Here is an 11714-nt window from a genome sequence, read left to right as displayed (position 1 = left end):
TCCGGGCTCTAAGGGGGTGTGTCCCGGCCCCACCGCGGCCAGACACCGCCTCCGCCGCTTGCCCACCTGCTGCCCCAGGCTGCCCCGGCCCGCGGGAGATGCGGAGCGACTACGGCGCGGGGGCCGCCCCCAGCCCGGAGCACTAGGCCCCCACCCGCGGGCTCGGCCGCCCCGGGGCAGCTCCCGCCGCCCGCTTCCGGACGGGCCGAGCAGATTTCAGCGCGAACTGCTACCGGCCCCCGTGGGTGGGGGAACTTGCACTTTCTCCGCACACGCGCGCGCGCGCACACACACACACACACACACACACACACACACACAGAGCCCTCCAAAGTATGAGAGGTCGGGATTTGAAAACGTAGGCTCCCGGGCCCTCCCCGAGCTCTTTGCGCCGGCTGCCCCTCTGGCACTGCCCCGGCGGCAGCCAGCGCCAGTTCGCATCGCGGAGCAGGGCTCTCGCTCCGGCTTTCGCTAAGCGGGCGTGGAGTCTGCAAGTATCGGGGGAGGGGTGCAGGGCGGAGAAAGAGCATCCCCACGCCGCCGCTGCCGCCGCCGCTGCCGCCGGCCGGCTGGGGGAGGCCTCGTCACAGCCGCCGCCTCAGCAGCGGCCGCAGATCTCGCGGTGTTTGCCGGCGGCTGCGCCGCCATATTGTGTGACAGTATTTTGATTTGCACTGGGCTGGCGGAGCCGCGGCGAGAGCGAGCGAGAGCTGGGGGGGTGGGGGGAGGGCAGGCGAGCGCGAGGGGGGTGGGGGCAGAGGGAGGTGGGGAGGCCGAGCCAGCCGGAGCCGAGGAGCGGGGAGCGGCGACGCCACCCAGCCAGCGTTTTTGATCTGCAGCAGCCGCCGGCGGGGCGACCCAGCCCGACCCCCTCTTCTCCCCTCCCCCTCAGCCACGAGCTGCGGCGGCAGCGGCCGGAGGGAGTTGGCGGCGGCGGCCGATCGGAGGGGCTGAGCGGGGAGGGAGGGAGGGCTGAGGTGTCCCCCCTGCCGGGTGGAATCGGAGGCGGCGGCGGCGGCGGCGCTGGCGGCAGCCGTGGTGGTGGAGGCGGCAGCGGCGACGGTGGAGACGGCTGCCCTAGTGGGAGAGGCGGCGGCGGCGGCGGCCGAGGAGGAGGAGGGGGAAGCGGCGGCGGCTAAGGGTAAACGGACAGCACTGCCGGGCCTCGGCGGGATCCCCAGTCCCGGCTCTCCCCTCAACTCCCCGCACCCCCCTCTTCGTCTGGAAGGGGCTCTGCTGACTCGCTGGGCCCTAACGGGGCGCCCGCTTCTTCCTCTCACTCTTCCTCCCTCCGCCTCCTTCCTCCCCCAGTGGCGAGGCAGAGTGGGAGGCCCCCCAAAGTCCTCCAGACCGAGTGGGGGTGGGGAGCCTCGGGCCGGGCCTGGGCTCCGGGGAGTATGTGTGTAGGGGGAGGGGGACATTCATTGGAGTCGGGAGCCGGGGAGAGCCCCGGGTAGGGGAGAGTGCCAGGGGGTGGGGAGGGCCCCTGCCTGCACCGCTGCCCCCGGCCCGCCCCTCAGGCATGTGTGAGATGGGGGTGGGGGAAAGGAAAACTCCTTTTTGGGGAGCCATGGTCCGGATAAAGATGACTTAGCGAGGGTGGTGGGGGGAGAGAGTGAAAGAGATGTGTGGGGACGGGGGGTGGGGGAGAACTTCGCTGCTTTTGCAGTGTTGGTTTTCTGCAGCCTTTTTGAAATGGGGAGCAAGTACCGCTGTGAATATGTGGCCCCCTGATTTCACTGGGTAATTCTAGTGTTCTGGATTCTAAGATTCTAATCTTAATTCTAAGATTGTCGTTGTAGCTGGGAGGCTGAAAGGGCCTGGGTATTGCTGAACAGGTGACAGGTGTATCTTTCTGTTGGTGATGCTGTCGAATTGCTCCGGCAGAGTTGTATATCAAGGTTTCAGAGAACGTGTGTTTGTATTTATGTGTTTGGCTACGTTTCATTCCATATATAGTATATTTGAGATGTTAGGTTTCCATTCTTAAAGTCCGCTTAATTGTTGTGGAGAAATTCTTCAAATGTTTCTGATAAGAGGGGTTTCCAGGAGAGCGGAGGGAATTTGCAGCTTCACAGGGGTTTCTCAGTAGTTCATAAAATTCACGTCCCCAGTTCGAGGCTGTTTTCAAGAGCATTTTATTCACTGGAAAGTTCTTGAACACTAAGGTCGTATTCGAGGCAACAGTGAGGCAGTGTAATTTTGCATCCATTTTGTCTGTTTTAGGTAAGATTTCAAAGTGTCAAATTTTAGGGTCAGGTTGATTCACTTTTTATGAAAGGAACTGGTCTGTGCTTTAGCTCACTCAGAGAATCTTGCTAATTATGCAATATCAGAGTTGGCTGGGAATTTTGGTGGGCATGGAATAGAATTTTTGCTTTCAGTTTTTACACTATTAACTGGTTGCCACACTTTTCTTCTTACAGTAGCAGAGTATTGGCCCCCTTTTTTGTGACAGTGAAATCGTGGTTGGTTTTAATAAACCCTGCAGTTTGAAACTTTAGTTTTGAAACCATTGCATTTTCTAATAAAAGAGGGCATGCTTTTCATCTTATTGTATGTTTTGGCTGAGCACTTAAATTAGAAACAATGGAAGGAATTGTCAGATAAATGAGTTACAAATTAAATTAGGGCCAAGTTAATTTAAAAGGGATCCTGAAGTATTTAAAAACATATATGGAACAAATATATTGACTGATGGTACCATCAGTGTGTTAACAGGAAATAGAACAAAAATTCCAGTGATTCAGAACTTCTGTTGGGGTTTTTTTGGTTTTTTTCTTTTGTTTTGGGTTTTTTTTCCCTCCTTTTTATCTAATCAGTTTCTAATATAGGGTCTTACAATTTAAATCTTTAAAGGATCAACTGGAAGTTGAATGTGTTAATTAGATAAGTAAGTTATCCACTGAATATTGTCCATTATTTCATTTTTTTCTCTTGGGTACGTGGTATGACTTTCTGAATTTAAAAGTATTCTCACAGGACACGGATGAACTGTATATTCACCCCTCTTTGGTGAACTGATTAAATAGTAGAGCCTGTGCTTTTTTAACTCATTAAGAACTGGTAAATGATGGGCATCTCCTCTGATACCAGTTTCCTGAAAAATATATTTTGACTTAAATCAGTCCTGTTTGATTGAAATAACATCTATATTTGGTCCTCTCTTTAGTGGAAAGAAGTACTTGGCTTCAACTAAGGATTGTTTTAAGACTTGCATACAGTTATTATATCTAATGAAATGAGGTTTTTAAACTCTGCAGTTAGGTAGACACTACCCAGGTCCCCAATGATGTTAATGAGTATTCCTTCTTTAGTATTCGTAACGTGAGTAATTGTCTTAACATTATTTATACAAGTAAAAGTTTATTCTATTTCTATCAAGGAAAATTCTTTTCTCAATACTGTTCAGGATGAAATATACATATATATATCTGTGAACACACCGCATTTTGAAAAATAGGTGTAATGTAGATCATTTACATGAAACTATACATTTCATGCCACAGATTCCTTGAGGGATGTCTGAATTTTCTGAACATTTTTTAAGAAACAAATTGATGAAGACTAAAAGTTTATTTTTTTAACAATCATCAACATACTTGAAGAGGGAATTTTTGTCTTTTATAGATCGTTTAGAAAAAAGTGTCTGGTAATCTTTCCAAAATGTAAAGTTTGTAAATTAAACTGTAATTCAGAAAGGCTTCAATTCCATCATCTCTCTACCTGGCCAGGCTCCTATGACCCAGAGAACAGTAGTAGCACTTTTCCTTTGTTCCACGTATGCCATCTTTATTTGATCCATCTGAATTGGGACTGTCTGTAATAGAAGGCTTATGAGGTAATTACAGAAGCAAATGCAAAGACTGGGGCAAAATAGTAATGAGGAGAAGATAAGGGATTATTAGATGACCAGTTTTGGGTAGCGAGAAATATGTAGATGTTGGTAGTGGTGGCTGCCAAGCATAGGAAAATGAGCAAGCTGAACTGTACTAAGGAGATTTGCTCTGAATCTTTTGATAGACTGTGACCATATGTATGTCATCTTATTTTAAACCTTCAGTCGGTTAAGCTTATGCCTTCAGCTTGGGTAGCGATCCCAGGGTGCTGGGATCAAATCTGCTTTGGACTCCTTGCTCAGGTGGGAGCCTGCCTATCCCTCTGCCTGCCACTCCCCCTGCTTGTACTCTCTCTCTCTCTGACAAATAAATAAATAAAATCTTTATAAAAATGAAATAAACCTGTATCAAAGTGGTAAGGATTTGGAGACATTTAAATTATGGGAATTTGTTCGTATTATTTACCTCTGGCTCATATTTTGAAAACACTTATAATAGTTTGACATTTCATTTCTTGTGATTCTGGTCCTATAAAATCAAGGACACTTGCTTAATCAGAAAGCTAAAAAACCTGAGGAAGTACTCTTAGGGGTAGCTAGTATTGTACTTGCAGCATTCTCTTTTGTTGACCACTAAACCTGACTGATCTTGATAAAGTCATAGCTTAAGAATGGCTTTTTCTTTGTTTTCTAAGTGTTCCATCCCTGAAAACACAATGTTTAGTACCAAGTAACCTTCTAGCATTAAAGTTAAGCATTTCATTTAGCTTTTCACTCTGATTTTTATATAGTCACTTTATAGAATATGCTTAGTTTCTAATTTCTAAATCCTCAGAGGAGGAGTGAGCTACTGTTAAAAGCACAGTAAAAAGTGTCAGGTGACAAGTTGGTATTTCAGGAGATCCAAGTCAGAATTGCCACAAACTAAAATCATAGATATTAATGTCACAAAACATACCTATGAAAATCAGTTAAAGTTTAGGCACTTAAAAGAGCATTTTTTCAAAATATACTTTATGTAGACCCCCCCCCTTCTCTCTTGATGCATGGTAAATTGCTGAATGTCTTTTTGATTTGCTTCGTAATATTTTTAATGTTAAATTTTTAATAAATCTGTTGCATTTCTAATCTGTTCCAGTTCAAAATTTGGTTATCAAGGGAACAATGAAATTTTTTGACCTTTAATAATTTAATTATTTTTAGTATTTCTTTCATAGTAAAAGAAAGAAAAAGACACTGATATTTACTAAATGCCTACTGAGTGCCAAGCTTTCATTTGCTTCACAAATATTTATTGAGCACTTACTGTGTGCCAGGAACCTTTGCGATGTTGGAGGTAGCAGCAGTGACTAACATAGAATTTCTGTTCTTACATAGTTTACATTTTGGTAGTGAAAAACAAATGAGTAAAATTAATATGTCTTGGATGAAAAAGTCCTGTGGAGAAAAATAAAACAGAAAAAATTGTTGAGAAAGGACATTGTTTATTGGCTCTTTTCGGAACTGTATGCTCAGTATTATCCTTAATTTCAAAAACAAAAACTTGCAATTTTTTTTCTTTAAGAATGTATTTTATAATTTTTGAAACACAATTATGTTTGTATTTTAGAGTTGTAGTTTCCATTGATAGCAATTTCCTATTGTTCATACTTCAGAAAGCTGCTTTGTTGCTCAATAGAAAATCTAGAGTCTGCTATCCTTGTTCGCCCCTGACTAGCTTTGTGATTCAGAGAGGATTACAATTTTGTAGCCTCTCTGAACTTGTTCTCTTCTGTCTAAAAAGAGTGTAATATCACTAAGGTTGATGTGATTGTAAATTATACATTTTGTGTCAATTACCTGCTATATAGAAGGGGCTAGGTAAGTTGTAACATTTTTGTTTGCTGCTTACCAGAAAGTTCTGTCAAACAAATATAGTTAAAGTTGGTGACCCTTCCAAGAAGCTCTGGTAACAACTAAAGCATTCTTGTCTGATAGCAAAGGTTAATTAAAATGCTCCTGTAACTTACAGTCACTAGTACTGTCTGGGAAATTGGTAGGTACAGTTGCCTAGTCAATGTGATATCAGGTATACAGTGTTTTTTTGGTGACAGAATATTGTGACATAGCTTATTAAGATTGACGAGCTGGATCTCAGCATTTTGACAAATACACATAGTGTGTTAAGATTCCAATTTATGCAATAGTTGTGAAATATTTAGTATAGTCTGGCATATGGTAAAGCATTCGATAAATGTTTGCTCTTTTCATAATTTATTACTCCTTTATTGTGTGAAGGGGTTAATCCAAAGAATTCACAAAGTATTAAGAAAGACTTTTACAGAGATAAAAGAGTACAAATTATTGATGAGATTTTTTGAGGGGAAAGTGGAATAGCCAGTCAAATTGAAGTATTTGTTTTTCATTTTTATTCTGGAAGATCACTAACTGAGCTTCTCAGGGACAGACCATGGTTTATTTTCATTTCAGTTTTGACTTCACCATATCTTTGTGGTTGGCCTCTGCTTAAGAGCTCAAGAAATACTGCGTGTTAAATGTTGAGTGGTTCTTAATTTTTCTGTGTATCACAACTCATTTTGGTGGTAAGCCACTTTTGAGTTTGAAAAGTGACTACTGGGCTTAAGTCTTTGAATCTCTAGTTTAAGCACAGACTGAGGTGTCAGGCAAGGTCTCCTGAAAGTCATTTTTTTTTAATCTAGCCGAAAATTTGAGAAATACCACAGAAATTGAAAGGAAGAAATCAGTAATTTGCAGTTAGATTGGCATTTATTAACCTATTCCTATGAAATTGTTGACATTCAAGTGAAAAAGTGAATAGCAGTGCTTATAAGAATAGAAAAAATAATTCACACATGCTTATACTTACATGCTCTTAACTGTTAAAAGATAAGTTTATCTTTCTCTTTAAAGCACTTTCAATGAAACTATAGATTTATACTGATTTATAGATTTATATGAATTAAATGGGTTCAGTCACGTTGTTACATGCTTATGATGTGAGGAATATTCGTGTTTTCACAGAAAAAAAATCACGCCCTACCCTACTTCAACAGTAACCATTTTTCGTATGTTTAAATCTTCACATCAGCCAGCTTTTTCCTGTTCTGTGGCAAGTTATCCTCTGCCTAATGAATAGTAATTTTAGCTTGCTTTCTTTCTTTTCTTTTTTTTTAATTTTATTTATATGACAGAGAGAAAGTAGGCAGAGAGGCAGGCAGAGAGGGAGGAGGAAGCAGGCTCCCTGCTGAGCAGAGAGCCCAATGTAGGGGGGGGTGTCTCGATCCTAGGACCCTGGGATCATGACTTGAGCCGAAGGCAGAGCCTTTAACCCACTGAGCCACCCAGGTGCCCCTAATTTTAGCTTTCTTAAAACCTAAGATTTCCTCAAGTTCTAAGATATTTAGTCGTTTATACGAAATATTTCTTGGGTTTTAAAAAAATGTTCTTCAAAGGTATGGGAGCAAATTGTCTTATATTCAAATTTGGTGTATTCCAGTACTGTTTTAGAAATGAGATAGGAATACAATTTAATATTTCGATATTCTTATGGTCTTTGTTGACTTGTTTTGAACTGTAACAACCTACCACAGTTTGGCTTCCAAAGGAAAGTCTGATTTATCCACAAACAGGTAGGACATAGATGAGAGCATGGTAAGAATTTGTAGTATTTTAATTGCATCGTTAAAGAAAATGGCATTCTTGTTTCACTTAAGAAAAACAAAAACAGTCCTAGCAAAAGTCACAGAAGTCAAATAATAGAGGTTGGGAATGTCCTGCAGAGAAAGAGACAGGAGAGAAGCAAGAGTAGTGTAAAATTTAACGAAGATTTTGGTGGAAATAAATGAATGTTGGTTGTTACTAAAAAATTATTCAAAAGAATTAATTCATCAAAGTGTGTGATCCCTGCATCCGATCCCTCCACCCAACCTTGCCAAAACAGTAAGTCAAAGCATTCCTAGATATATTAGAGAGATTAGTGCTACCAGCAAAGTCTTGAACATTTCTGGGGGGTAATTCTGACCATTTAACTTGTCTGTTTGGCTGGTGCCGAAGACATGTTCTGGGAGAATGATAGCAAATTATTGCCCCTTCCCCAAAAGTGTGTGAAAGAGTCCTTTCAATTACTAAAATCTATTTATTCCCTGGTTTATTAACCATACTTCTATTTGAATTAATAGATAATACTATTATTTTGAGTTTTAATTTGAAGTTTTACTCTTAACACTTACATTAAGGAAAATTTCTTTGGGCCTATCTTAATGTTAACCATTTTGGTGTCAGCAAAACTGAGCATGTCACAGGTTTGCTGCTTGTCATCTTGCCAGCTGGGCGGGCTTCTTTCATCAGTATAGAGCCAATAGCTGTTCAGTGAAATGATTTTCCATTCCCTATCAATGAGAGAAAATACTTGCCCAATACAAATGAAAACTTGAAATCAGCAACTTGACCCTGTGGAAGACGATTCTCACACCAGGCGAGTTTTGCTTAGTTAGACAAATCAACAAAAACAATAATTCTGATATGAACTGGAGAGATAAGAGATGAGGGGAGTTTACTTAGTTTTTATTCTGTCAGGGACTGAAGAGAATATTACTTTTGATTTTGAGTTGGTCTCTCTTGTCAACTTGTCAATCTCTACCCCTTTAACTAAATATCTTAAGTTTACCATGGTGGGTTCACTCAGGTTTAATAAGAAAAGACCTGGGCTTTGAAGTCAGATGAGCACAAGTTCAACTCCTGGGTTGTATTGCTGGCTATAAGTATGTGGCCTTAGATTGACCACTCAAGCTCTTTGAGCCTAGGACTTTTCTTTAGAAAAATAATGTATACTAATACTTATCTTGAATGGTAGTTTTAACTACATTATCTGTATTTCTTATGTTATTTAGTACTGTACTGACTTTGAACCTAATAGGCATCAATAAATAGTCAAAATGCAGAATATATCCTATGATAATCTTGTGTTTTTCAAGGCATCTTTTCTTCCCTGTAACTTTTTCATGTTAATTTCATATTGAGTGCCTTCTATTTAGTCAAGTTTAATTTTTTAAAGTATTAATCTTTCAAATAGAACAAGGCAAATTCTTGTAGTTACATAAGACATATAGCTTAAATAATTAGAAGTGATTTTACATTTGGAATTTTGTTAGGTTTTTCCTTTAGGGTACTTTATTTTTCCTCAAAAAATAGAATGAAAAGGAAATAATTTCTTTACTGTTTAATTTACTTACTCTTTGGACCAAGGATGAAATAAACAAAGCATCATCATTATTTTTTAATCACAAAATAAACTTGTGACTTCTTCATATTTTCCTTACCCTTTCCTGTGAAGAAGCCTGTATTTTCAATTTGAAAGTAGTCCATGCTCATAATTAAGTTCTTTCTAATTAGAAAATTGCCACGGATCATATTTGATAACACCTTAAATACGAGGTTAAATATAATACCATAAAACTTGTGCTACTTTATATAAAATGATCTTTGTACCTTTTCTGTTTTAAGTTCCTAGTTAATATTTTTTAAGTTATTTCAGTAATAACTGAAATAACATATTAATACTCTTCTGTGTCTATTTCACATTTAAAAGGAATATAGTGCTGATTTTCCCAATGTTTATTACTGGATTAACTATGATTTTGTGCTTTGATTTTTCCTAAGTGTTTTTATCTTAATCTGTTGAGTGAATTAATGTGATTGTTGTAGGATATTTTACTCTACTAATAAGTATTAAGTGCCATCTGCATAAATAGTATTTTAACATATTAACAAATACCATTTGTTTATCGATCACCCAGTAAACTTCAGAACTTTTCCTTGTAAGTAATACGAGTAATTTATTACTAAAATATAAATCCAATTACTGTGGTCACTGCTAAACAGTATGAATGAATGAATGAATAAAAAGTATGTTTAGAACATTTTGTAGTGTGTATATGAAATCTCTAATCCTAGAGGTAATAAATACGCTTTCCTCTTAACACATGCAGTTTGTGTGCAGTCTGTAAAATAAAGCCATGAGGCATTGGAAGTCTAGCCATTAATCATTAGATAAATAATAATATTGCAGAGAGGATTATGAAATCTAATTGGTCTTTTCAGTGTTGTTTCTGTAGCTAAATAGTTTTTCTTTTAACAAAGTCAGTATGTAGTTTGTAGGATTATTTATGTAATTTTTGTTTTCTTCAAAGACCATTTTTGTTTTCCTCAGATGCTTGATAAAAACTTAACGTATTTCCAGAACCTTTCAGATGGGTCACTTAATGCCAATAATAATTAGGTCAGCAAATTTTTGCTTTTTTGTCCTTTGCAGCAGAGTTCATCTTATATGTAACGGATCAGTAATCAATTACATAAGGATTTAAATTGAAGATGTCTACCTTTAAAAATTAATTACATTCAGAGTCACCTGGGTGGCTCAGTGGGTTAAAGCCTCTGCCTTCTGCTCAGGTCATGATCCTAGGGTCCTGGGGTTGAGCCCCGCATCGGGCTCTTTGCTCAACAGGGAGCCTGCTTCCCCCTCTCTCTCTGCCTGCTTCTCTGCCTACTTGTGATCTCTCTCTCTCTACCAAATAAATAAAAAATAAATAAAAGAAATTAATTACATTCAAATCTATGGTATAAAAATAAGATAGATACTTGCTTCCATATTCTTAACTTTCTATAGGCTGTCCTGTCTTTTATACTAGCATTTCCTGATCATAGGTTTTTATTCACCAATAAAGTCATCCCTAGAAAATAGTTCTAGCAAAGACAGTAATATAGGCAGAAACAAACAAACAAAACTTGTTTTTTTGAAAGGAATTCGACCACACAATGTATGTTCCATTTTAATCTATTAAGCACAGATTGTATATTTGCAATTAGTGACCTCATAAACATGGACATTTACTCCTTGGAACTGAAGCAGTTGTATGTAGGCATTACAGTTAAGTAGCTGCTAGAATTGAAAAGAAAAAGTACTTAACAGAGATATCTAAGATATCATAGTCAAACAAAAGTTGGTGGAGATATAGGTACTGTATATTTGCGTTGAGAGCAACTTGCTGTTTACCTCGTAACTAACATTTACCTGAATGGTACTTAAGTAAGTACTGTTTGCCACTTTATGATGATTTTCTAAGGAAATGGAAAAATAAACTTCCATTTCCACATGGACAGTTCTGCTTCTTTACATAGGAAAATGTATTGACATGTGTGGTTGTGCTTGCCAGCCTGCCTTTTTCTTCCTTCCTTCCTTCCTCCCTTCCTTCCTTACTTTGAGGTTTCGTTTTTTGTTTTTCGTTTTCTTTTTCAGGGCTTTTGTAGGTGAAGTAATTGGTCGGCCTTAGTGAGACGTCCTCATTCTCTTCAGGAGATTTTCCCCCTTGTGAACAATGGCATGAATTTACAGGATTACTGTTCAGAGCCATTCCCATATATCAACAAGTGGAACAAGAAGTATTTTGGGGGAAGGTAGCTGGTCCACAGGAAAACCGAACTGGTGATCTTAGCCAAACCAAGCTACAGGATTAGTACTTCAACTTTTATAGACTGTCACGTGATCAAAAGAGTAGAAAAAAACTCCATAGAATTTGTTTCAGATGCCTTCTGTGACACACCTGTGTGAAATAGTTGGCTAACCCAGGGAATCTTACCTGACTCATTCTTCCACTGTGTCTTATCTCTACAGTCTTTATTAGTCAACCTAATTCACTTATCTAATAGTTTTGAGTTGTTTTTGAGTTTTTGATGTGTCTAGGTACTTTGCTGGTGACAGAGATGGAAAGATGAATAAGATCTAGGTCCTGCCTTCAGCAGACATGTATACAAACTGGTATGCTATTCTGTAACAAATGCTGTGGTAGTGGTAAAACATAAAGCCCTTAAGGACTCTATA

The 11714-nt window shown here is 39.7% G+C and overlaps 1 protein-coding gene across 3 annotated transcripts in view; it reads left to right on the top strand.

Annotated features, from left to right (window-relative positions):
* The first annotated feature begins 576 nt into the window (after nt 1-576).
* Nucleotides 577-11714, top strand: part of TAB2 (TGF-beta activated kinase 1 (MAP3K7) binding protein 2) — an 89734-nt gene continuing 78596 nt past the window's right edge. For 2 of the 3 annotated variants that reach the window (XM_046005553.1, XM_046005552.1), the window contains exon 1: nt 577-1141. The gene's annotated coding sequence lies outside the window, so the exon portion shown is untranslated. The remainder of the gene's footprint in view (nt 1142-11714) is intronic. The other variant, XM_046005554.1, reaches the window with a different exon arrangement.

This window comes from Meles meles, chromosome 5 (genome assembly GCF_922984935.1).
Source record: "Meles meles chromosome 5, mMelMel3.1 paternal haplotype, whole genome shotgun sequence".
NCBI classification, from domain to species: Eukaryota; Metazoa; Chordata; class Mammalia; order Carnivora; family Mustelidae; genus Meles; species Meles meles.
The sequence above is the reverse complement of the archived record's forward strand: the minus strand, read 5'-3'. Positions and strand labels throughout refer to the sequence as shown.